Source organism: Ictidomys tridecemlineatus, unplaced genomic scaffold (genome assembly GCF_052094955.1).
Source record: "Ictidomys tridecemlineatus isolate mIctTri1 unplaced genomic scaffold, mIctTri1.hap1 Scaffold_66, whole genome shotgun sequence".
Lineage (NCBI taxonomy): Eukaryota > Metazoa > Chordata > Mammalia > Rodentia > Sciuridae > Ictidomys > Ictidomys tridecemlineatus.
In genome coordinates this window covers 146,708-174,402 of record NW_027524621.1, presented here as the reverse complement: position 1 = coordinate 174,402, position 27,695 = coordinate 146,708, and the positions used below count along the sequence as shown (strand labels likewise).

The 27,695-nt window shown below is 40.9% G+C and overlaps 1 non-coding gene and 1 pseudogene across 1 annotated transcript; one reads left to right on the top strand and one right to left on the bottom strand.

Moving 5' to 3' along the window:
* The window catches only part of LOC144374357 (junctophilin-1-like), a 35,454-nt pseudogene extending 9,019 nt beyond the window's left edge, over positions 1-26,435 (bottom strand).
* On the top strand, positions 16,970-17,042 carry Trnaa-cgc (transfer RNA alanine (anticodon CGC)). The gene has a single exon. It is a non-coding gene; the product is annotated as a tRNA-Ala (tRNA).
* Positions 26,436-27,695: the final 1,260 nt, after the last annotated feature.

Genomic DNA, 27,695 nt, shown 5'->3' with positions numbered 1-27,695 from the left:
CGAGAAAGGAAATAAAAGATAACCAAAGGCAGTGCTCCAATATTTCCCATCAAAGGAGAAGGGTTTTACCTGGTTGGTAGAAATCAGGTGACAGCTCCCTGGCTACAGCTCTCGCGATGTCGCACTACTGGCGGGTGGCCAGTGCAGCCTGGTCAGCAGCGTCAGCTTTCGCTCTTGCGTGTGCAGTCCTACATGGGGCATGAAAGGGCCAGTCAGCAAAGGTAGCACCTTATTAACTACATGTGGACAAGCAAACATCCATCTAAGAAAAGAACTGTTCATTAGGATCATGGCCTGATACCTGCAGTACTAAGCTTTAGTGTCCTATGACAGTGGGATTTCAATAAAAAGAGATGAAGCTACCTGTAAATCACCTCAGTCATTTAAGGGGAAAATGAAGAGGATGAGCGGGGCCTGTGTAGCCTGATGCTGAGTCTGGCTGTCGAAACTTATTGGACCAAATCTGTTGGCTGTGGGTGGTATTACCCACCCTGAAACTATGGAGAGAGCATATTATTTAATATAGTGTTTATAGACTGAATTCCTACGGTAGAATCAATGTAAAAGTTTGATCAAGCAACCTCTGTTACAGTGGCTTTGGGGGTGGGGATTAGCAAAACTGTCATTGGTACTCTTTATCAATGCCCATGGCTTAAAAACTCTCACATGGGCAATTTCTGGGTGACCAGCATAATGCTACAAGGGATGTTGCTGGGAAATGTACATTACTATCTCCTACCTGCCTGCTCAGGAGGGTTACCTAAGAGCCTACTTAGTTCACTTTTAAGCAATATTTTTTTTTGTATAAAACAAAAATGAAAAGGGGGCAGAGCTGACACAGACAAAATGGATCTCTTGGTCTTCCATCTCTTCCCTGGCCTATTTGTATTCCCTGAAATCTCTACTACTTCCAAAGGGCTAGGGGCAGGGGAGAAAGAGGCAGGGAAAGCCTTAGGCTTCTTAGGACAACTCAGGAGAATGGACATCACCAGTCCCAGCAGAGAGGATGTGGAGGTTAGGCAGAGAACCATGGGTTATCCACTTCTGAAGCAGGCAAACCTTCTCTAGTTAGTCTTTAGGTGGAAATGATGGGTATCTAATTTTTCTAACTGCTTAAATTTTCTATCATTTTATTAGCAGTAGGCAGGGCTATAAGTAGCTAATAGTAAAAGCTGAATGGAAGTCTGACAGAAGTACATGCACATCTCCCAGAGACAACAGAGAAGGGAAGAGTTGGGAAATGGCACTGTGTAGCTGGTCTTCAGGGAGAAACACAACTGACAGCTGGATGATGCCAACAGATCCAACCCACAGAGGTACACGGTCAGAAAGAAAAATAGGAAGATGGGGCTGGCCTGAGACCACTGGTAGGAGGCTCCATGCTCAACCTACTTTCTCCAACCCCCTCTTCTCACCCTGTGCTCTCATGGTGCCCATTTGTCTTCTTAGGACCCAGCCAAGCCTGGAGGCTTGATGGAAAGCTTCACGAAGATTGGAAGCTTCACAAAGAGTGGGAGTTTGGATGTTTGATCCTCTGCTATAAATCCCAATGCAATTCACAGAACACTACCTGGGCACACTACTGGGGGGCCACTTTATGAATCAAGAAATGAATGACACTTGCTCAGAACAGCTGGACAGTTAACTTACAAATAAATGGAATGACAAAACCATACAGACAATAAAGGAACAGTGGATGCCAGGAGTTCAGAGTAAAAGTGGGAAAAGGGGGAATGAATGGAGCTGAGGGATGCTCCTTAGGCATTTGTCAACATCCACAGACTCCCCAACACAGAGCGTGGATCCTAATGCAAATGACAGCCTTGAATGTTAATGTATCGATAGTGGCTCATCAAGTTATATCAAATGCACTCACTGATGCAAGATGAAGGAAGCTGCACATGGGCCTTGGGTGGGGAGAAGAGGGAGATGGGAACTCTTTGTGCTTTCTGGTCAATTTTTCTAGTAACTTAAAAACTGGTCTAAAAAATAGACTATTAATTAAAAATGAATGAATTAACTTCGAAATTTTTTTTTCTGAATCATGCAGGATATTTCCAATTACTTCTGTCTACAGGGTATCCTAAAATATGAAATGGACACAAAACCAAGAGGCTAAGAGAACATATTCCTAAGCAACTGCTGTAGAAGCTGGTTGCGTGGTGCCATCCTTGATGGTGGAGGAGGCTTTGTTCTGTGTCTGAGAATCAGGAGATGCCCTCTATTAATGCTCTTTCAGTTTCTCAGAATCTTTCCCAGAATGATCTTCCATTTTATCTGCTATTCTTAGCTAGAGCCTAATTATGTCTAGGTATCATAATTAATGAAGCCATAAGAGTACAGTGGCACTGCCTTATCATGTAGTCTGCTAGCCCTTCGATGATAAATCTACAAAACTCCACAAATAAATCACTTACTGATACAACTGCAATATGCCATCATATACACTCAAATAAAATGGTAGTATTATCTCCACCACTTTTGACAATAGGCTAAACTGGAGAACAGATAAATACAGCTTACTCTTCTGCAGATACATTTTGAAAGCACAGTGTTACGGGAGCTTCATTTGCCACTTTTTTACTTAACACTTTACTTTTTTATTTAACTCTTTACTTTTTTACTTACTCTTTCCTGTAATACTAAACCGAGGGAGAGGACTTCCTTGTCTAGCCCAGCTCCATGCTGAACAGAGTACTGCTGCATGGCTGGTCAAAACCACATCCAAACTGGTCTAAATCACATCCAAACTTGAACCCAGAAGTCTGCTCAGAAGCTTTTGGTGAACCCAATCTTGAGATGTGGAACAGAACAGGAGCTCTGAGTTTGCTGTTACCATCAGTCACATGTGCCCACGGCTACTGGAATGTCTAGCTTTTGCCCAGGAATAATCTGGACTTGCCTCTGGCTCATGTTAGTGAATTCATGTGTTCAAATCCCAGGCCCAGTTCCAGAGCTGCACACGACCCCTTTAATCAGCCAGCTGGTACAGGCATGCCATTGTTCCTGGGGTGCAGCATCAGGCTGGGCAGTCTGCAGAGATCAGCTGAAACCACTCAGCAGGATGCCTTGCTGCTGCAGCTTGTCACAAGGAAAACATATGTGCACAGAAGGAGCATAGTACCCAGGACACATTTCATTCATTCAAAAGCTTGCTGACATTTACAAGTCTCTTAGGCCTTTTAAGAAACTCCACATACCATTATCACATATGCTTCCCCCACTGAATGCAGTAAAAATAACCAGGAAGCATCTCCTTTTAGTGAGGCATCAGTGGCTGACTTTTAGGGCTCTCATTTTACAATAATCCAAAGTTTTAACTTGTGGAGAGTTTTGATGTGGGCAAAGCCATGAGAATGGTGCTGATATACAGAGAGACCTCGAAGCCTGATAATTTTTTCCCAGACACCAGCCCTGCAGAGGTCAGCTGTGAACAGACACACCAGGAACCAAAACTTCTTAATGCCAGGCAGAACTTGGGAGTTAAGAATGTAACTACAAATTATTTTTTGAATCAGTCACCTTATGAGTATCTAAGGTTTTTTTCTTTAAGGACCAAAACAGTGCTTCATAACCTATCAGGGCACCTTAGTTGGAAAACAATAATGGAGTTTTCCCAATTTTTTTTCACTTTCCTCCTTAATTGACACATTCAATTTTTATTAGATATAACAATGCTTTTATAAAAAGCATATTCAACTCTACACTGAACATTCTCTACCTACACTCCTCCTCTGGCCAACGAACATGCTGCTCAGGGTCCTTAAATGTCTACTCTTGACTTCTAGCTTTTGATAGCTCCTATGTCTACCCCCGACACAGCTGATAAAGGTTTTAATCTAGAATCTACCACAATTCTGCTAATGGTGAAATTGATACTTACAAAATTTGCTATTTCTACTTTTTATACATTCTTTTCTCAACAATAAACTGCTTCAAAAGTATGCTGATTTGGAGGCTGGAGGTTTAGCTCAGTGGTAGAATTCTTGCCTAACATCCATGTGGCTCTGAGTTCAATCTCCAGTCTCTTTCTCTAACACACATATATATTCTGCTGTCCTTTAAAAATGTATTATATGTATTAAGTCAGAGTTATTTTACTGATCCAACCCTTAAAACTTGATGTCAAAGGCTATACTCTAATTGGTTCAGTGTCTGCTCTTGTGATTTGCTTTGACAACCAAGTATTTAAAGCTAATTATTAGGAGAATTTAAAAATAAGAGCAATTGGTAGATAGCTTGAGAAAACCCAAATCTCAGCTGATGGCAATACCGCACTTGCAGTTGCTCAAGCCAAACTCTCTGAGCCATCCCTGATCCCACCCTTTCTTGCACATGCCCCATCAATTGTCAGCAAATCCAGTTGGCACCACCTTCAAAATACATCCTCAATCCAATTGTTGCTTCTGCCCTGGTCGCAGCATTAACATCTCACCAGGGTTACTACAAAGGCAGAGCCCATCTCATTGACATTTTATTTCCCTCTGGTTCTCTTGAAAATGCCTGACAATAACCAGAAATTCTTTCCTGGGTTATGGCATCATGGGGGATAAAATGCAAAAAAAATATGACCTGTGAGCCTTCCTTTTGGACTGTGACATTACTCATTTATGTGAGACCTAGATTTCAGAAAACCAATTATCTTGTGCAGACAGTTGCAGCCCTTTTAAAGAAGAAATTAGTCTGTTGAGCAAGGAATACTCCCTGATAGGAGAAGAAGCAACTGGCTCCTGAAATCGCAATTGAAAATCAGAGCCATGATTTCTATGTGACTAGCACTTGGTAAGAAACTGGTCCTTCAATCTGGATTTGGTTCTTGGATAAGACAAACCCAGTGAGGCTCAGCACATGCTCCTGATGCTCAGCAACGCACAGAGCCCTTAGATGTCTTCCACTTTCTAATCTCAATCTTTCACACAGTGATTGACTGACAGCCGGTGAAGATTTTAATCTAGAATAGACAATGATTCTGCTATCACTCCATTCTCAGGATCTGATTTGGGAAGACTACATCTTAGGGGTCCCCATCTATTCCATCTATTGGTTCTTGAATGTTAATTTTCTCCATAAATTATCATTTTTAAAAAAGAAATAAAAGACCAGACCTGAAGTAGTAACTTCAAGAAACAAGAATTCTTAGATTCTGGTTTAAAACATGTTATATCATCAGTGAATAGTTCGTCCTATTTGCTAATGCAGGAGATCATGTCTTCCTTTCCTCTGAAATATAGCCAGTACAAAAGGTAAACTAAGGGGCAGAATATTGCTATTAAGTTAGGTATTTGATACTTACAGGTCTAAATTTTTGCACATGTATTAGAAAACAGGCTTTGGAAGTATTGTTAATCAGAGATCGGGTCAAGGCCCATCTGAACCACAAATGGTTCTAGTTGAAGAGATCAAAAGTTAAACCACATTATTTTATCACAGAGGGCAGAGAAGAATGTTTCTATACCTTTCATGAAATGTTGTCCATTATGTCTATTGTTGTCATGTTTATTGAGATTTAGGTGACGCAATCCTCTCATTGTTCAGTGCCAGGAAAAAAAATTGGTCTCTGGTGATAAACTGGTTTGCTTCCTTGTACCATACAATGTGGACTACACAATCTGTTGTTTCTCTTCTCCTTAAGGCCACCAGAAAACCTAGAGTTAAAGCAGCCTCCATATAAGCACGTAGCTATCTAACCACACGCTCTGATGCTAGACTCCCACCGTCAGGGATGCTATCATGAATGTGACAGATGAGAGGGCCCTGAAAGCACTTTCTGGAAACCAGAAGGATATTTACACAAAACAAAAAGCCAATTCCCGGATCAATAAATTCTTGTTACACTGGTTTCTTGAGCTCCAGCCCCTGTCAGTGTGCTAATACTCAGGGGACAGGTGTAATGACTTGGGAACAGCAGTGTTTACTACTCAGTCTCCTTTTATAAGATTTTCTCAAGGTTGTAACATTTTCACACTTAGAAAAATCAGTCCTCACTCTTCAGTACTTTAGCGAGTTTATTCCCTTTCATCTGATCAACAACTTAATAAGCTTAAAGGCTACATTCTCTTGATAGCCAGGCCAAAGTCACATTTTTACTTCTTCATTGGAATATGCCAAGTAAAAAGTAATTCCACTTTATCTTTTTTTTTTTTTTTTGGTTGCTTCTGTAGATGAAACTCAAGCTATCTTACATGCTAGGCAAGTATTCTACCACTGACCTACACGCCCAGCCCCTACATTTTATTTGACAACAATAAATTTTTATTTTATAAAAATTATCTGAGATTTACCTCCCAATGTTATTTATATCAGATGAGAAAAAAAGTGATATTAAAAAAACTTAAGGCTTGTTTTATTCTTGAAATAATCTTTGGAGAAAAGTCCTTTTTAATGAGGGTCATTTTAAAGTTCAAGCACATTATCATTAAATAATATTAAAACATCTATTTCAAGCTTAAGCACCTGCAACCCAGTAAATGGGTGAAAATACTTGCCAATCACATATCTGAAAGGGGGTTAGTATCCAGGATATATAAAACATTCCTACAATTCAACAAAAAAACCTTATCAAAACATAAGCCAAAAACCTGAATAGGCATTTCTCCAAAAAAGATACACAAATGGCCATGAGAACATGAAAAGATGCCCAGCATCACTAAACACCAGGGGAATGCAAATCAAAACAATGAGATCCTATCTCACACCCATCAGGATGGCTACTACCCCAAACCAGAAAAGTTACAAGAATGTGTAGAAACCAGAACCCCCTGCACTCCTGGCGGGAAGGTGAAGTGGCTGCTGCTCTTCTGGAACATACTATGGCAGCTCCTCAGAAAATTTAAAATAGAATTGTCACATGGTCTGCCAATTGGATTTTGGATATAGACACAGAAGTAAAGGAAAGCAGGGTATTAAAGAGATATTTGCACACCAAATTCATAGCAGCATTATAATAGCCAAAAGTTTGAAGCAACCCAAGTGTCAATAGATGAATAAACAAAAAAATTGGTAGATGTAAACATATTATTCAAGCTTTAAAAAGGAAATTTAGATACATGTTACAACATGGATAAACCTTGCTGACATTATGCTAAGTGGAGTGAGCCAGTCACAAAGAGACAAATATTGTATAGGGTAGCTAGGGTCATCAAATTTATAGAGAAAGAAAGAATTGTGGTTGCCAGGGGCTGGAGGGAGACTTTGGAAAGATGGTTAGTTGGTACAGCACTTCAGTTTTGCAAGATGAAAAACTTCTGAGGGATCAGTCATAAAAGTAAAGGAATAACCGCTGGACATTTTTGGAAAGATGTCAGAACTTTCAAACATGCGGACAGTTTTCCTGTCTGTTTTGCTACCATAAAAACCTGCCATAGAAGCCGTCTTCAAAAATCCTAGGAGGAGGAGAGAAGCATGAGGGATAACCCCAAGATTCCAATTAGGTATTCAGATGCCTGGTCTCACAGCAGATAGCAACTGTGTAGGCCCTACTCCAGTTTGGAGGTGATGACACACAGTTTTACACAAGTAGGAGTTTATGTGATAGGCATTTATAGTTGGGAATACAGGGCTATGATGCAAACTAGAGGACATGGCAATAAACAGAAGTGTGAACATCATGATGCGTTCAAGGAAAGTTGGCTGAACTTGTCAAAAAGCAAAGAACTGAGTATTGAAACCAGAGTGTCCTGGGGACTGGGTGGAGGAAATAGCAAAATAACCTGAGAGAAGGAAGCATACACAGAATCCCTTTAAGTTCTTGGGTGAATCTTGGGCTCCTTTTAGGAGTTAAGTGGGTCACATCAGAATCTGTCTTTCCTCTGGGGTAGCTGCATTTTTTCTCAGCCTGACTGGCTGATTTATGATTTATGGCAGCCACTAGAAATGCGGTGAGGATCTGAGGAAGGGACAGTCTGTCAATCCCCCTGTGCTTAGCAAAGTGAAGGCCGAGTCAAGGCGGCTGAATTTGTTGAGACCTATTTGAGGGAGCAGTTGGAATAAGAAGGCCACGGCTGAAGCCAGATGGAAGGGAGTTGGTGAGGAACTGGGCAGAGGAAGTGGAGGAAGCAGGTGTGGGGCACATGCTGGAGACTTTTGACCCAGAAAGGAAGAAGGAAATTTGGACAGTAACAAGAAGAATTAGCTGGGTCAGGGAAAAGACATTTTACTTGCATTTTAAGTAAATGAGAACTGATACTAGTGGAAGGTGGGAAGGAAGATGCCCAAAGAATAGGAGAATATGAAGTTTTGAGAAGATGACTATTGTTGGAGCCACATCCTAAATGAGGTGAGAGAAACAAAACAGGAAAAAATATTTTTAAAAAGGGATGAGTTGATCCAATGTTTTAAGGTTATTCAAAGGATAGTAAGTTTGAAAGAGAACAAGAGTTTCATGGGGCTTTGGAACCAGAAAGACCTGGGCTGTCACCCCAGTTCATCATGTTGACTATGCCCCCAATTTTCTTACTGTAAAATGGGGACAATATTAATGTGTAGAGTTAGACTGAGATCAGGATTGATTTATATGAAGTGCTTAGTATTAACATAGGGTACTTATTGGATAAATGCCCATTATCTGTCTTCTGCAGAAATTAAGAAACAGTGGGGAGATTTTGAGGGCTTAAAAGAGGTGAAGATGAAGAATCATCACTGTACCAAAGTTCTAAGGAATGGAAGAAAAGTATATTAGAAATGCTCAGTGGCCCAGGAGAACCTGACCTGGGTTTCTATGACTGTGCATCTTTCTCTAGCAGCGTTCTTCTCTGGGAGAAGCAGAGGAGGTAGAATGTGGCTATGACACAGAGGCAAAGACCAGGATCAAGGAGGATGGGGAGCAACATAGAATCACCTGGAGCTGTGGGCAGGGAGGAAGAGTCCACCACCAAAGGTGGTCATTGGGTCAGATGAAATATAAGGAGCTAAGTTAAGATTGGGTGAAAAATGTGAGGGTAATCAGACAAGTGTAAAGTCATTATCAAAGTAGATTTTATGGTTTTAGGTATTTTTTAGCTGATTAAAATAAGATCTGTCTTTCCTAATGAGAAATTATATAGATAGTGTATTATTTTGACTGAATCTGGCTTGCTATTAAATAATATATCTGTAGGTCAATTTTTTTGGGGGGTGCTAGTAGGCCTTTGGCAACACTAGGTAGACCAAATTATTTTAAAGTAGATGCATATTCTATAATATGGAGGTAGACATAATCACAAGTACATTTTTTCTTGGGCACTGTCACAGAGACACCTGGATGTGTCTAAGAACTCTGCAGCTTCAGGATCTGAGAACTACTTCTGGATAATGATAAAAATTAAAATGCCAATACTGTTTTTATTTTATCTTCAGTATTAGGTTTCATGTCTTTTGCCAAGGGTCTGTTATAGGTACAAATTAAATTATGGCTAAGAATTAGAGCAATTTAAGACCACGTAATGTTTAGAACACATGATGGCAGCTCGAGGTCTTCAGTTAAAGAACAGACAGATCATTTATTATGGATCATAAACTGGCCTAATCCGCACTTGCTGCTGCAAATGTCCATTAAATGCATACCCCTGGTGCTTAAATAATTCCACTTTATAAATACTTATATGTTTAAAAAAATTAAGCAATCACCATTCACTCCTTAAAAATGACACAAGGCCTTTAGACCTTCTTCTTGAACTCAAGTTGAAAAACAATCGCTAAGGTAATAAGATATCCATCTTCTATCATCCAAAATGGCTCTTAAGATCCCAAAGCTGCCCCTTCACTTTGTTCTGCCCAGATGAGCCTAACCAGTGAGCAGTAGAAGGACCCATTCCTCTATTGGGTTTCTGATGCTAACCAGTACAAACACGAACTTGCTTGGGAGTAGCTATCATCTTGAGCTCTTACCACTTCAGAGGTACACATTTTGAAGCTATAGTTTGGGAAAGAACAACTCTGGGAGAAATACTAAAGTGTCAGGGGTGTGGTTATTCTCTCAGCAAATTAGTTTTCATCATTTCACATTTCCTGGTAGGAACTGTGGTTCCATTACTCCAGTTACCTCATGCCTTGTCTGGGACCAGAAAGCATTCAATAGTTCAATCAAGGAGTCCTCAACTATGTTTACTTTAAATTTCCAGCCTTTTCTGCAACATACTACAAGCATGAAGGTACTGCTCTGATACATGCTAAGCCTCTGGATTTTAAGAAGTGACTCTTCAATCTTCTGCTTTACCAGACATATTAAAAACACAGTTGTAACTTGGAAAGTCTCTTGAGAATTCTGTGGTTCCCTCCCTGATGGTCAGGCAATTTTTTTTCCTTCTGTAGAGGTCTGAGACTCAGAGAGACTCAGAAACATATTCAAAGTCACACAGCTATCTTGTGGAATGAATGGGTGGAACCCAACTCTCTTACCCTTTGTGATAACGGCAAGCAAGTATGTTCTGAGAAAGACTTCTGTATTACTTTAGAAAACATTCTAGTATGTAATTATTTCATTTTTCTTTCTGCTCTAAAAATCCCCTCATTTTCATAGTTCATGCTTTCTCTTTGAATCTGTTACTGCTCTCTTTAATCAATCTTTATTTTAAATAGACTAATGCCGCTATTGAAAAATGCAAATATTCAGCTTTCTTCTCCTACACATTTTTTTAAAACCAATTTTGGCTGACTTTCAAATGAAATAACACAGCTTAGAAAACATCTTACTAAAGACTACAGGGCAGATTTGCTTCTCATCAAGGTTATTCTTTAGAAGGAGCATTTTTAGGTGGTGTTAAAAATACTACAGATTCATCCAACTCAGAGTTGCCTTCCCCAAATCACCAAATTAGTAATTAATGCCTCCAAGTTTAAAAGGATATATCAGAGGATCATGTAGTTCCCCCTGAATTCTTAAAAAAGTTTTCTCCTTTTTCCTCATGAGAATCTCAAAAAATTATGTCATATTTCCCTATTTTCAGCATTTGCTAGGTTAAACTGAGAATAGAAAATTTTCATTTTAAAACTCGATAAAATAGCAGTTTATCCAAGGATTCTGAGGAAAATAGAAGTGGAAACAAACGTGTAAACCAGGGCTGCTGGTTTTCTCTTTAGCACCTTTAAGTAACAATTGGTGTAATGGAGGGGCAAAGACAGTTTTAAAGATGAATGCATGAACACTGAGATACTAGTATACCAATACTTAGAGATGGTAGAAACGCAAGGCAGGATTCAAATCAGGTCAGTCCAAGAATCTTGCTCAAAGAATAGGAATCTTTTCCTCTGGTCCTGATAGATGGTTATATTAATATTCTTACAGTATTTTGAATATTCTTGACCAGATGTCTCCTGTCTGCCTATGCATTGACTCTAGAAACATTCTAATGAACTTTTAAATTTTATTTATTTTCATGGTGGGACTGACTGAATCCGGGGCTTGCTAATTAGCTGGATTGACCCTGTTGCAGCCACTGAAGGGCCTACTTTCCTCAACTCACTGCCTTAGTGACAGATGTATTAACACAAATGAAACCACTCCTCCCCAACAGGAGGATCAGCCCAAGTCCAAAGACACTCAAGAAGAATTCCAGGCACTAAGGGGATGTTATACAACCCAAGGCCGAGGGTTGGGGAGGGGCACAGAAGATGCCATTCCCACCAAGGTAGGGATTTCCCTTCAAGTCCAAGAATTCAGGATCTTCTGTCATCTTGTGATTGTGGTAAGGGCAGGCTGAACTCCAAGGGGCAGGAGAGTTGCTACCTTAGTATTAATATCCGAGCTTCTACTGCCTGGCTGGTATCTGATGGTGGCTCTAGCTGGGTCTCCAGTTGGCCCCAGAGCATCCAGCCATCCTTTCAGGTTAGAATTGTTCAATGTGCCAAGTTTTGGCCAGCGATGAGTACTGGAAATAGGTCTTGCCTCTGAAATGACAACAGATTCAGTGACAAAGGACATGCCCCTGCTTTATCAGCTAACTGTCCTCTCTGAACCATGAATGTGAAAAGCCCCCTTGTCTTTAAGGTGGAGAACACGTAGCCATGATAGGAATCCAGGATTCCAGTGGAAACTTATAAACTATATTTATAATTTTGGACCCAGAAAATACTGCAAGAGGTGTGTTGGAAGACAGGTTCATATTCTATGCTTTGTCTTGTCATTAAGGAAATGGGGGCACAGAAAGCCCTGTTATCGTGTCATATAGGTCCCTGGGGGTCAACCAGTTACCCGAACACATGAAAGTCACTGAGGAAAGGGGAGGCTGTGAGAATCAGCCATGATGTCCAGAAGAGGCCCACCCTGAAGGGACCTCCCTTCCATTAGGGACAGGTATAGAACCCACAGCTCTAGTAGACAGGACTTTTTCCAAGGAGGACCTGGAATACTCTGGTAGTGGCATTTGTTCCAGAGTCAGGAGGAGAGTTAAGAAGCCTCTGTGTACCCATGACAAGGACACAGTGTTAGAAGCTGGAGGCTGCTCACTGCTGCCTTCTGTGCTGTTAGGAGCTCTCCTGGACCTCACGAACACTCCCCATTCCTTGTTATTCCTATGGATGCATGTTCAGGTTTCAGATCACTTTTTTTTACATGTTTTTCCTTAGTTTTAGGTGGACATAATACCTGTATTTTTATGTGGTGCTGAGGATTGAACACAGTGCCTCCTCACACATGCCAGGCAAGTGCTGTACCATTGAGCTACAACCCCAGCCCCTCAGAGCACGTTTGAATTTGTGTTCCTGAGAATAATCACCCTGGCCTGTCTTTCTTGATACCAAATCCTTATTTCATGATAATCTACTGCTATTTTCTACCTCAAACAAAACCTCAACATACAAATGCCTAGATCTACAAATGCCTAGAAATGCTTCTGCATAATTATTTGCCATTCTGGGCACACAGGCAACTTTGCTAATTCTACATACACACTCACTTTTCTCTCCATACTCACTATATATGCCATAGTCCCTCCTTATGGGGAATGGCTATTTTAGTGGATGCCGGAAACTACAGACAGTACTGAACACTAGATGTACTGTATTTTCCTATATGTACATAACTGTGGTAAAGTTTAATTTATAAATTAGGCACAGCAGCGAATTACCAATAATAAAAAGATAGAACAATAAATAAAAAGAGAGTAACAATATACTATAATAAAACTTATAAATCGTGGGATTTCCAGAACTTTCCATTTAATATCTGTGGACCACGGCTGGCTGCAGGTAACAGGAACCACAGAAAGCAATGATGATTGCCTGCATCATCATTATCCAGCTCCAGCCCCTCTGAAATTCTGCATGTGAAATGAAAGCTGCTTTCCCCTTAATTTTCTCTCTGGCAGATGAAGACTGCTGGCAAGTCAATTTCAAATGAGAATTTCTCTGTAATGTTTTTCTGAGATGTCAGTCATAGCAGCTCAAATGATCTTGTTTGGCAGAGTGAGATGAACAAAGTTCTGATATTGGTCTGAGGGGGTGCTGCTGCATGGCCTGAGTGCTGAGACAGACAGACACAGAGAGACACACACATACACATACATACACACACACACACACACACACACACACACACACAGACACACACGTCACCACGAGTGACACTAGTATGACAAATAGCTTCTTGCAAATTACTCGTTAAAGTATAAGGTGGAGAATTCCAGAAGGCAGTTTGTCTTCCTTGCTTCTGTAATTCCAAATTTAATTTCTGAAGCACGATCTTTTCCACTCTAAATTAGAAGAATTATTTTATTTTTAAATCTGCTTTGTAATCTTAACTATCACTTTAACCACGTCAACCATAACTATGAATTTAAATGCTATAAGATGATGAGTCCTTTGTATTATTAAAAACATCTAAAGAAGTATTAAATGTGTGCTTGGTAGGCTTACTCTTGACAGTGAATTTGGAGTGAATACATAAATAAATGTAAATATGCATAATATATGCACATTTTTAATATTTATATTTGGAATATTATCTGCAGCAACCAATGTTAAACACTTAGGACTACTTGAAGGTTTTTTGGTTTGTTTTCGCTTGGAGCTAATACTTAACTGTATTTATTATCTTTTAATAAAACTATTTTTGGTTTTATTTTGAAAAAACTGAAAATCTACCAACCAACCCAACAAAAAACTTCAGGAACAAACAGTTTAACCCTCTTGTACTGACTACTAACTCTGCCTTGGCAACTTGTTAAATTAGGGCTGCTCATAGTTTTTAATTATAATTTCATTATGTACAATACCAGCCTCCTTTGTCAAATGAGGTTTTATTACAGGGCTATTATGTAATTCAATTCATGGTTAAAGTCTCCTCTGCCTGGAAAACACAATTGCAATGCACTGACCCTGATGCTTGATGAGAATCATCGAACCGGAGAATTCAGAAACCAGATTTTATTTTTTATAATAATGTAGCCCATTTTACTCAGTTTTCGAAATGGGCTTCTACTCTCCTAGGTGTTGAACTAGTGTTCTCATCCATGCTCTGAGAACGTGCACTCACCTGAAATGTAAGCCACGCTGCGGGATCACAGGGTATTCCATCTCCTGTCATTATTTTGAGCCCTATGGTCTAGCTCAAAAGCCCATTTTTCCCGGACCTTAGCCATCTCCTGGCAAATAGCCCTAGTCCCTGCCATTTGCCACTTGTTCTGTGCTATTTTAATTCTGGACAAGTTGTGGTAGTAGGCTATATTTAAATTGGCCTGCACTGTGAAGAAACACAGCGGACACACGTGGCACCTTTGACATAATCCAATTGTGCTCTGGCTCGGTATCAGGATGTGTGGGATTCTGCTGCACTATATGCCCCACCATGCACGGGGCTGGACTCCCACTCCCCAAGTGTTCAGCAGAATCTTCTGGGGAGGATGAACTGTGGCAGAGACCGACGGAAATGCCACCAAAAACTTCCAAGAGTCGACTGAGAAAACATGGACAATAATCAAAGGAGAAGAAAAGAGGCCCTCGCCCCTGGCTGAGGACCACTGGAATATTTGTAGAATAATTTTCCAAAGACCCATTTACAGGTAGGAATTTATAAAGTACAACATATCTATGGAGAGAGCCTCAGAGGAAATTCCATGCACACATAAAGCTAGCCTTCTCAGGTCTCTGAGCTTTTAGAAGTGGACTGTGAGAAACACTTGCTTCTAACTGATTCTTCCCCATCTGCCCCTCCACTTCCACAGCCATCAGCTGTAAACACTTGTGTGCCAGACACAAGGCTGAGCTCCTACCTGGAGTTATGCTGTTACTTTATAGAAGAAAAATGGGCTGGAAATGCCCTTAAATCATTAAAATTAAGAAAAATGTAAAAAGCAGCTTTCTCCGGAATAGGTGCTGAGGTCTTACAAATACTCCCAGCTCAAAGCTAGCCTAAAGCCAGATTTATCACTCTATCCGGCAAATCAGAAAATGGTTAACTTTTCAGGAACTTAGAAGTCAAGGATTTTTGCCTGGGGTACTTATGTATGTGGTGCTGATGCTCCCATTTTGCTAGCTGCAGAGTGAAAATCCAGCCTATGTATGTGATCATATTCTTGCTGCAGATCTAGAAGTGCTTAGATCTAGAAACCAGAGTTTCTTTCTATTTAGTTTGCAGATATTTCCTTGGACTGCTTGGAATATTTCTTGCTGTCAACCAAATCTCTCTATTTGGTTTCTTTGCTTAATAAACTTTACTATCCAAGTAGGTAGTAAATAATAGACCTGACTTTTGTTTTCTGGAATAAGTAGAAAAACCATCTTAGAAATGTTATGTTGAAGTATATTTGCCCACATAGACTAGTCAGTTAACATGAAACCATTTTTAAATGTCCTTAACAAAAGAGCCATTAGCAGACTATTTGGTTACATGTAGTCAGGGATACAGACTTTTAAACTGATCTACATAGTGGCCACACAGAGGTGCATGTATCAAAACAGAGGTGTCTCTTTTTACTGGAAGGCATACATGTGGCACTGAATATAATTATGCTTTGAATAGCATCAAAACATGACTCAAAAATAAATCCCATACTACCTTTAGTGCTCTGAGCTTTCGGAGAGCTAATTCTATATTTCAATAAATAAGATTCCACCTTATTTCCTGAATGCATTCCAGGCTCCCTAACAATGATAAGAATAATGATGATGTTTTGTGGTACTTGGGGACTGAATCCAGGAGTATTCTAACGCTAAGTTACACCTCCAGTCCCTCTCTCCCTTTAAACTTTTATTTTGGTGGTGCTGTGGGAACTAAGTCAATGTTATACATGCTAGGCAAGCTCTGTGCCACTGAGCTCCATCCTCAGCCCTTTCTAAAGATTTTTATTTTGAGATGATCTCAACTGAGCTCCAAGGCTGGCTCTGAACTTGCAATCCTCCTGCCTCAGCTCCTGGGGATTACAGGCATGCATCACTGTGCCCAGCTCCAGGCTCATTCTTTTTTTTTTTTAAAGAGAGAGTGAGAGAGGAGAGAGAGAGAGAGAATTTTTAGTATTTATTTTTTAGTTCTCGGTGGACACAACATCTTTGTTGGTATGTGGTGCTGAGGATCGAACCCGGGCCGCACGCATGCCAGGCGAGCGCGCTACGGCTTGAGCCACATCCCCAGCCCTCCAGGCTCATTCTTAAAAACAGCATGACAATGAAAAATGTGTGAGATTCTTCCACATAAATATGTGTATCAATAAGTCATGTATTTACTATCTGGATCAAGAACCTGCCACGTGGATGCTGCCAAGGAGACATAATTGTGGCCACATCACAACAGATAATGGGAACATAAGGCCCCTCATAGCACTTTACTGTAACTACTCCAAAAAGCATCACCTTTTCTTCCAAAAGCAAGGCTATGAAGTCATCCTTCCCCATTCTTTGTTTTGAGAAAAAGAAAGATTTCTGAAAAATTCATCTTACTTAGGTTAGAATCAAGACAGGGAACTAACAGAGGCCAATTTTGGTCTTAATAAAAAAATGGAAATGAGTGTTATTAGAGGTTCTAAACATATTTCTTTCTTTTTAAAATTAATGCATTTTGGCTGGGGATATAGCTCAGTTGGTAGAGTGCTTGCCTCGCATGCACAAGGTCCTGGGTTCAATCCCCAGAATCACCACAAAAATAAATAAGTAATAAATATAAAAAAATAAAATTAATGCATTTTAATTATACAGAACATACATGCATATAAAATACTTTGATCATATCCACCTCCCATGCCCCTTCTGAATCTGCTGTTCTAATAATCTCCCCTAAAGATATACTTCTAAAAATTCCTAAATATTTCCAATTTTTGCTGTTCTGTGTATTTCCCTGTAATTATTAGCAATTAACACACATATATAGATCACAATACTCCCAAGATTAAAATGAATTATGGTCTTGGAGAAGAAAAATTATGCCACAGTTCTTAAGGAGGCCAGGAAAGGAAATACCACTAAACAAATGAGTTCCAAGTACAGAAGCCAGAAATAAGGGAGGTGAAGCCAAATTTCTTGTTTTTAGGGAAAAGAGGGATGAATGGATAAGACAGGTCCCCAGGAGCCTTGGGCTCATGCTCCACTCATCCTGAGCAAGAGGTTTATTCAAAGTTGTGAAGGCGTGAGCTGGGAGAGGACTTGTGAACTCTGCCCTCTGTGAAGAGGAGGTCAGTTTGGCCAAGTTGGTAGAAGTAATAGGACAATATACAAAGGACCCTTCCTGGTCAGTGACTTGCAATCTATAAAGTATTATTGATGGAAAGTCAAATACACAGGAATCATGATTGTACTAAGTTAAGCAAGCCAGTATTGATGATGATGATAATGATGATTATGGTTAACATTTACTGAGTGCTGATTATGTGCCAGGGTTAATTTACATTAATTAGAATTTTACAAGGAGTATCTTCCATAATCCACGCTAGGTTATCAGCTAGTGGGTGGTTCCCACAACTAGCTGGTGTGAACTGAAGATGAGAATTTTTCCTGTACACATACACGTTCACACCGACCATCTAGTCAAGCTTAAAATTCTCTGATGGTGGTCCTTCTTTCCACTCTGTCAATGCTTTCCCTCATTAACCAAATTACTGTGAGATGACCATTTTCTTCCAGATAGAATTTTTAAAAATTTTCTTAACATATCCATTTCCCTGTGTTGATTCTTGGATATAATGACCTTTCAGGGATAAATAATTCTTAGTATGATGGACAATATCAATGAATAAATGATCGTCAGCGCACTTAATTCTTCAAATGATTTTACTCCAACATAAGGAATGTGTCAAGTGGTAGCATCTCTTGTTGGCCTGGTGGGATGCTGAGATGCTGCTAGTGTGTGAGCTGCTGAGCTGGGTCAGCGTCTTTGTTACTGGGATTCGGAGGTGACACTGCCAAACCCTCCACGGCAGGCACTTCATGCCCTACGGGTGGTATATGAAGCCTCCTGCCTGCCAGGCCACCCTGAGGCCACACTTGCATCTCATCCTGGTCACTGCTGTGCTCTGGCCATCTGGAGGCTCTGGCTGTTCCCTCCCCACCTACTGCCCTGGAAATGTCCTCAGGTGTCTTTGCACTTGTAATATTTGGCTCTGAAAACCAGCCCACTTCAATCCACAGCATGTTACAAACACAGCATAAATGTAATCCTTGGATTAGATTAGCATAATGGGAATTTCACGGTCTCTCTGGATTTGCTCCAGAGATATAGACACATTATTTAGGATTCATGAACTTCAAAAGCTCCAAACTAAAAATACCTCTTAAATCATATCAGAATGCACTCAAAGTCGAGTTTCTTGCTGTTGGTCGAATCCATTCCTATAGTGGTTAAAAGCAGAGTTTTAGAATCAATCTGGCTAGATGTGAGTTCTCACAATCATGAGCCTGAAACACAGGGCTAGCTACTCATCCTGGCTATGCCTCAGTTTCTTCACCTGGTAACATAAATAATGGTGAAACCCAACTTTCAGGTTTAAATACGGACCACAGAAAACACGTGTAAAGTCCTAACACAGATCACATAGACAAAGCCAGGCACAGAATAAGCACTTCAATTCATATATAGAATATTTACTCATTTGATTAAATAACATTAAAACAAGTTTCTAGATAAGCAGTAGATTCACATGGGTCAAGAATATATTACAAAATAATGGATGTCAGGCCCAGTGGCTCAGGTAGGAGGATTACAAAGTTCAAAGCCAGCCTCAGTAACTTAGCGAGGCCCTAAGTAACTCAGCTAGACCCTATCTCAAAATAAAAATAAATAAATAAATAAAAGGGATGAGGATGTGAGGATGTGGCTCAGTGGTTAAGTGCCCCTTGGTTCAATCTCTGGTACTGCGCACCCCCCCCCATCTCAGAGAAAGGAACGAACCTCCCATTCATCCCAATAGTAACCAAGCCACACCCAACCAGTGTTGTCTTTTTAAAAAAGGATTTTCCCAGAGTTTAAGTAAACATAAGAAAATATGACTATAAAATCCCATTTCCTCCTTTTCTAAGCAGACGGAAGCAGTCTATGCAATACTTCTGTATCTTTATAAACTGAAACCAGAAAACAGTGACCAAGTACAGCATAAGGCAATGTATTGTCCTACCCCTTTACCTTGGTGAGGGACAGCAGTGAATTGAACCACCCAGATGACACAAGGCAGCAGGAGGTGAGGGGGTGATATGCAGAAAGCCTGGATTTGGGTTCTGTTCTGCCCATGGCAAGCTGTCTGACACTGGGCAGACTACTTAAATCTTGCAGGTGTAGAAGTGGTACAGTCAGCATGCTTGTTGTGGGGACATAATGAAGTATGTATGCAAGAGTTTTGCAAATAGTGAAACAAGACAAATGGGTTCACAGTGTTATTACAGTGTTATTACCAGTTAGAAGTTATTACAGTCCACAAGTCCACTCTTTCTACTCTGGAAGTACCAATAGTGGCAATGGAAAACACAAAGTCCCTATTTCTGACTCAAGAGTTGGCTGGCCTAAGGACATTTCCTGCCTAGGGTCACTGGATCCACTTTCCTTGAGCACCTTGCTATGAGGTGCACTCTGCCTTCAAATGACCATGTTCAAAGTTTCAACATGGATGCAGTTTTTTGGGAGCTGATATAAATTTCTGTCAACAGTAATTCTTACCTGACATTGGGCTTAAAGTTTGAAAATAAAACAGGTAAACAGAAGCAGAGTAAAAGTCATATCAAAGACTTTCAGTTTTCTTATCCTCAGAAGCACCAAAATGAGTGCTCTAAAAAATGGCTGGCAGGCCCATCCTTCTCCTTGTCCCCTTCCTGAGGCAGGCAGCATCTGGGAGCTTGCTGGGGGGACTGGCTGAGGGGAAGCTCTGCATGGGTGTTCCAGAGATTTAGATTTGGGTTTCTTTTATTGCCCATGTCTTCCTTCTCATTTATAGCCAGAGGGCTTTTACCATATCTGCAATGGATTGGTTTCTTTGTCTGACAAATTAGGTTGTTAGAACAATTCTATTTCTTATAAGAAATTTAACACTTTCTCTCCCTTTCCTATGGAAAGAGACAGAAGTGCACGTTCTGGCTTACAGGTGACTATCTCCCACCTCCTCAGCTTTCTCCTGGCTCCTACCAACAGCTGCTCTGTAAGACCTGCGAAGTCTAAGGAACACACTTTGAAAAACCACTGGAAAACTGAAGAGTTCTAAAATTCCCTTCAGCTTGAATAATCAATAATTGCTGCAGCTACACTTTCATTTCTAGGGAAATTCATTTATTATAAATAAATAAAAATATAAATAAAAGTAGACATTTGCTTTTTCTAAGAGATGACAATCTTCCCAGTAAATCAAATGAATTATTTTGCTTTGGTAAAATAAAGTTAGAGGTATTAGATTCAGGTGGGAAGAGGCATATATACCTTCTAAAATTATTATTTGAATGACAAAGAATGCTAAATAACGGGCCTATCCACGAAGTTATTGTATTTTGTAACTACAGATTGAAAAGTCTAGCAATAGATGTATGTGAACAGCTGATTATTTTAGTAAGTGGATCTCGAATGGTAGCCAAAATCTTTATCCTGTAGCCAGCCACGTCAACCCAGCACTACTATTATGTTAATACATTTTACAGAAACTCAGATCTCAGAGCTGATTTCATTCCAACAGATTTATGTAGACCAGGAAGCCAGGCCTAGCCAGTTAGTGGCACCCCTGCTCCACCATCATGTGTGTATCCCAAGTGTTTGCATGACATGCAATCTATATAATTATACAGGCATTATGATCCTAGCCTGTTCAGTTCCAGGAGGCATCAGAACAGACACACACAAGATACAAAGCACAAAGACTGCTAATGGGTTGGCCAAAAGGTATCACTTCTTTATCCATAGGTGGTGAAACTCCGGTAGGGGGTGACCTGCCACCCTCATGGCCTGTAAGGTCATCATGTTCAGGGAGGGCAGAGAACTGGGCTACTGCCAAGAACTGGACTACTCTTCAGCAAAGCCAATATTTTGTTTTTATTCTTGGTTATACTATCAATGCACTTGCCTTGCTTGTTAGTCATGAAGTGAATGGAGGTAGGAAGGAGGAAAAGCAGCAAGGATCAGCGGAGACAAAGGTGGATGATTGGGAAATTGAGGAGAGAGAGTAAGACATCATTTCCTGTGGGTTTCGCCTGGCCAAGAGCACCTAACCATTCTAGAGTTAAATTAATTCAAGGAACTATTTTAATTAAGATCCTGAGAGGAATGTGAAAATTAAAATTTTAATTTTGATTTATAACTATAACATGCATATAGATACATATACCCTATTGGTATGAAAATATGTAATACTGTCCGATTATTGAGTATTACATCCTCAACACTCTGCTGAATACTTTATGAACAAAATAATTAGGTTGAATTGTATTTGGAGACTGAACCTAGTGGTGCTCTATCACTGAGTTACATCTCTAGTCCTTTTAATTTATTTTTTATTTTGAATCAGGATCTTGCTAAGTCACTAAGGCTGGCCTTAAACTTGCCATCCTCCTGCCTCAGCCTCCCAAGTAGCTGGGATTACAGGCATGTGCTGCTGTACCTGGCCAAAATTATTAAACATTCACAACAACACAATAAAGTTATTATTCTGTCCATTTCATGTATAATAATACATGTTTGGATACAATAGAACCTGGTCTAAAGTACACACCATTGGACAGCAGAACTAGCAGTGATGTAGGCCATGTTTAATGATAAACCCTAGGCACTTTCCCCCACATCATTCTGCCTGTCAGCTGGGGAGATTAGAACATTATGGGGAAAATCTGCCAACTTGCGATGCCCATTTGCTTATCATACTGGTTTTTGTATTTAAATCTCAAACATCTTAAACTTTGTATTTAAAAGTGAACTCTCACAACATTGATTGTTGTGATAAAGGGGATTTGCATCAATTCTGTGAGCTACAGATAAATTCAATCACTGGCTGGAAATTAGCTAGCATTGCTAAACTCACTCTGTCTACCATGAACCTCCCTGGATCAGAATGTCACCAGTGGTCACTTGGGCATGTAAGGCTTGCCTTAATATAGTAGGAACAAAAGCCCTACTGATCCCTCAGCCAGCCACTTTGGTTAAGGGAGCTGAAAATACTAAGTGGGCAGATGTGTTTACCCAATTATTTCAGTCCAACAGACCCAACCTTGGTATCCAACACACTGAAATGACCCCACACTTGTTTGGAAGCCAGTGTCTATGGACAACTTTCTGATTGAAAGTTTGACAAGAACATTCTTGTTAGTGAGAGTCTATATATATTTTAAAAAATGCTGAAAGTTGTGATTGCTGGGAATCCAAGTACCAAGTCCCAGAGTCACAGCCACGGGTAGATTTGTTTTCATCTGTCCTGTGTGGTTAGCGGGAGCTGCCCCAAGCCCGACCCAACTCATTCCACACTCATCCCCTCACATCCAGACTTCTGTGATCTGAGGTCATGGCATAAATCTTCTTGGATTTCCCCCTCCCACTCCCTGCCCACTAAAGTACTTACTATTTGGCCTTTACAGAAAAGCTTTGCTGTCCCTAATTTAGAGGGTCCACTGACTTGTAAAAAGAAAAATTTGTGAAACAGCACGTGGACATCTCTGTCTTTCAAGGTCCTGCATCTACAGTTGATCTGTCAAGACCCAAACTCTGAACACTTGTTTAGGTTATTAACATCAGTCAGGTCCTGGGCTAACCCTTCTCTGCAACCTTTGTTTGTAGCCTTCAACGAAGGGCCTTTTGCCTGAATTCCATGGAGTTTTGAGGTTTGTGCTGTTAACAGGGATGGAAATCAACAAAGCCATGAAGTACGGATTCACAAAATAGCAGCACTTGGTAAAAGAAAAGGCAAATTAATAAACTTGCTCAATCCTCCCTCCTTTATAGTGTAGACACAGGGATGCCTACACACAAGGCATCCTCCCCACTCATGTGATTAGATACTTACTTTCCTTGGATTCAAATGTGTGGTCTGCAAGTACTCATAGACTAGCAAGGAATTGCAATTTTTTTCTGGTGTCTAAAGAACAGTTTGCAATGATAAAATTTAAATATTCATTCTTTAATTTTTGTAGTTTATAATACTTTTAAATACGTTTAGTCTCAGTATCACACTTAATAAAACAAGATGTTGATTCTTTATAATGGGAACCAAACTTGGAATACATTTCTTCCATACAGCAGGTAGGGGTACATATTAATCCAATATAGAAATTCACTTACCTGAATAGAAACAGGCCCGGAGATGCATGCCCAATTATTTCATTGCAACACATAACAGAAAACAAAATGGAAACATCTGAGATGACCTTACTCAAGGGATTGATTTTGCAAGATTTTGTGCGTCTATACCATGAAAGCTTTAAGGAAGCAGTTGAAGGACGTGTCTGGGATCACCTTAAGTGCAAACATACACTAACTATTAAAGAGAATGGCAGGTGGGCCTGAGGATCCCAGAATACTGTTTATGATACACTGTAACCTTTTCTTTGTTATTCAGAATATTTTCTTACCATACAACATATTTTTAAAAATTATTTTTCTGTTCTGGAAAGAAGTGCTTTATGTGAGCTTAGATCTATCAGTCAATAAATTTGAAATACTGGGTTAGAATTAGAAAGACATCTTGTACTAAAAATGGCCCATTTTCTCCCTGGACTGTTCTATAGTCTAATTTTCTGCCTGTGTTTTACTTCTGAATTGCATGAAAGATTTGTGGAATACCATTAGCTATGGTTGAAGAATTACCTTTATGCTCAACTCTTGTTCTTTGCCATGTCTAACTTTTGAAAATATTCACTAAAAGTTCCTCTAGCTGTTTTCAGGCCAAAGACAGCTTTTATTGGAAAAACTTAGAGAAGAAATTTCCCTTAGCTCCTTTTAGCTATGTATGCATAAATCAAAGACCTTTTTTAGCACATAGAAGGAAAAAAGGATCATTCATACATATTTTTATTTATGGGCAAACCTGAAAGGGTTTGCATTAAACACCCCCTGAACTTGGCATAGTTGTGGGTAAGCAAAATAAAACAGAACTGAAACACTGCTGCATTTATAGGGTCTATGCACCCACCACATTACCACAGTGTCTTTTCATATGCAAATGAGATTCTTCGGTGTTGGTTTTAATTAAGGCAACAGGTCAAAATGCCATTTCTCACACTTTTATACCTTTTCTCTCTCTCTCTCTCTCTCTCTCTCTCTCTCTCTCTCTCTCTCTCTCTCTGCCCCACCCCTCCATTTTGGTCTTAGATCAGTGTGAACACAGGAGGTACAAAATTCCAATGACATAAAGGGACAAATAGTGAAAAAATCAGTCTCTTCTCCCACGGCTTCCCCAGGTAATCTCCTGAGAGTCATGACAGGGACAGGACAGGCAGCTGACAGGTCATTCCAGATGATTTCTGTACATGGATGAGCATGAGAGCATGCACTGGAGATTTCTCTCCCCCAGGTGGATTTGCCTGTATTCTACAGTGCAATTGCAGGCACTCAGAAGGCTCCTGACCATGTCATGTAACCATGTGCATGCCACCTCCGTATCCTTACCATCTCAGCCTTCAGCTGCTACCAGACACCACCACCATGAGCTTTCTAGGTGAAAGGGCTGGCTCCGTGGGCTTTCGTTGTAATTATGTCTCCCTCTGGGGGCAGAGGTGTCTGTGGCACTGAGACTACCTTAAATCTTGACCTCATATTTAATACTTTGTAAGATTTGGGTAAGCTGTCCTGACTCTGAGAGGCCATCATTCTGAGGTCTCCACTTACCCTTATCCTGGGCACGATCTTCTGAACTCCAAAATAATTCACTCAAGCTCCCAGCAAGAAATCAAATTATATACTCCAGTACACAAGGACCTGAATGGCCATTAGGTAACAGAATCTGGCAGAGATAGATTTGCACTATGTTGAAACAAACCAAGAATGAACTTGACATTTCCCATCCATTGCTCCCCAGAATCCCCACCAGAAGAGTTTGACTCTGCAGAGGTCAGGGGAAGAGATGTCCTAGAACTGTGCATGTTCCTTTCTCTGTTTACCACTGCTGGAGTTGGAGGGGACAGAATGAAAGAGCAGACCAGACCACCCCCACCATATGAGGTCCCTGGAGCTACCAGGCTGGTCACCCACCAAAGAGAGAAACTTTGTGGGAATGCAGGAGAGGGAACTAACAGAGAAGCTATCAGCAGAAGCAGCATCGAGACCAGCTGGAGCAGGGGACAAAGGAGGAGTTGGAGGAGGTCGCAGCTCCTTACCTGGGCAGACACGGATGATGAGATGATGGCCTGGCCAGGAGGACAGAGCTGAGTTGCTGTCTGGTAGTGTTTCTGGCTCCACCCAGCTACCTGGGGAGGCCCAGCAGTTAGACATAGTAGAGCACAGGGAAGGGACCAGGCTGACCCCCAGGGGGTGCCCTGCACAGCGGGAAGGACGAGGTGAGTCAGGGAAGCCGCCAGGAGTGACAGTGACCCTGTGAGCCCTGCTGGAACGTGGGAGAGTGGTCCTCTCCCTGTTGTCGGCCACGTCATGGTCTACTCAAAGACCACAGCCGGAGAGTTTCTGAAACACAGGATGGAGGCCTCCAGATTTTCTGCTGAAGTTGTCATTGTTACCACTGTTGTTTCCAGATGGGCTCAAAATCAGGGCCGGCTGGTGTGTGAGCCTTGAGAACAAGGCAGCCTGATAGATGAGCCGTAAAAGGAGCCCTGAAGGAAAAAGGATTTGCTTCCTGAAAATGATGCTATTTTGATTTTTGATTCATTGCAAAATAATATTCAGATAAATGACTTACGAACTTTTGAAAATAATAAAAAAAAAACACAACTTCCAAAAGGAAAAACTAGAAATTTAAAGTTGAAGTGATACTTACAACTCACATTAGCATGACTCCTCAGGCTTCCGCAGGAGGAGTATAGGAAAGGCCACACCCCCAGGGGCCTCAGTGCAGACCTGCCCCCTAGCATTTCAGGGGATGGGCAGCCTTGCCTGCACTTGCACACTCTGAGGCACGACTCTGAGTTACCCGCATCCGTCTCTTAGCTTGACTTAGCTACTACACAATGTATGCATATCTCAAAGTAACATGTTGCAAATTACTCACATAAACAATTATTATTCACCAATTTTAATATAAGAACTTAAAAATAAATAAATGTGAAAAATGTTCTGTGAATTGCTGCTAAATAAATCAATGAGTTGTTATCAATCAGAACTTCTAGTGGTTCCAGAGTGCAGAACAAACTCACTGTCCTAGTGTGGAATGTCCTCCCCACTGTTTGTGGCTCATGGTGAAAGCCAGTGTTATGGTTTGGATGTGAGGTGTCCTCCAAAACTCAGGTGTGAGGCAACCCAAGAGGTTTAGAGGAGAAATGATTGGTCAATTGGTTGTAAGAGTCTTAACCCAATCAGTGGATTAATCCCCTGATAGGGATTAACTGAGTCCTAACTGAAGGCTGTTGGGGTGTGGCTGGAGGAGGTGCGTCACTGCGGTGTGCCTTCAGGGTGTATATTTTGTGTCTGGCAAGTGGAGTCTCTGCTCCCTGACCATCACACGAGATGCTTCCCTCCACCACACCATTCCTCCATGAAGTTCCGTCTCACTTTGAGCTTCCAGGAGCAAAGCTGACTGTCTATGAACTGAGACCTCCGAAACTGCAAGCCCTCTAATAACACTTTTCCTCCCCTAAAATTGTTCTGATCAGATCTTTTAGTTGCGGCAGTGAAAAAGCTGACTCAAGCACTAGCTGGTTCTGTGCTTCTCTCTCCTGCCCTTAGTACCCCTCTGCCTGTCCTCTCTCTCGGTAGCTTAAGATAATCCATCTTCGCTTCTTCTATTAACTTAGGGTTATGCTCTGTTGCTCTGCTGCTCTTTGTGTTAGAAGACAGAAACTAGGTTGGCATAATCCTGCTCGGTAGAGAGAAACCCAGGACCCTGAGCGTCTGACCTTGGCATATGCCTGTGTCCCCATCTGCCAGCCCCCAAACACCCCAGAGCCCCCACACTCTCTCTTTCACACCTTTGCACACCGCTCCCTTGGCCAGAAATTCCCTCTTCCAACTTCTCCAACTCTGTTCCTGGGCAACCACTTCCAGCAAGTCCGTCCTCTGGTCCCCATCTGGATGGACACCCCTCCCTGGGCTCCTGAGCAACACCACTGTATGACAACAAGCCATGCCACACAACTGAGGGAACACAGAGAGATGTCCCTGGGGGGCCAATTACGGAAAAGGCAATGACTGCCAGCTCTGGAAAGAAAGTAGGAGAAAGAACATGAAAGAGGAGCATCTT